Raw genomic sequence first — 383 nt, 5'->3', positions numbered from 1 at the left:
GAAGTCAGAAAAGAAAGAAATATCCCTAGCCCTCGAATTTATTTATTTATTTATTCATATGGAGTTTCTTCCCTTTTCTCCCCCGTCCCTATTGGAGCCCCTCTCATGGGGAGGGTAGTATTTATGGTTGTAGATCCGTGTGTTCACGGGACCGGTTTGCCTGCTTGCGGGATGAAAACCCCCAGATAAACTGGGGGGGAACCCTGTTGTCCACGCCCAAGACCGGCTAACTTGGCTATGGCCGAGGAAGATCCTTTAGCTCCTCACATCGGCGACGGGAATCGAACTCAGGACATTCCTTCCCCAGGCACATCGTTGCGAAGCGCAAAGCCACTAGGCTAACCGCGCGGACAGCCTTCGAATACTTTAATAGCATCAGGGTT

Source organism: Typopeltis vanoorti, chromosome 6 (genome assembly GCF_054136105.1).
Source record: "Typopeltis vanoorti isolate ZY-2024b chromosome 6, IOZ_Tvanoo_1.0, whole genome shotgun sequence".
NCBI classification, from domain to species: Eukaryota; Metazoa; Arthropoda; class Arachnida; order Uropygi; family Thelyphonidae; genus Typopeltis; species Typopeltis vanoorti.
This window is presented reverse-complemented; position numbering follows the sequence as displayed.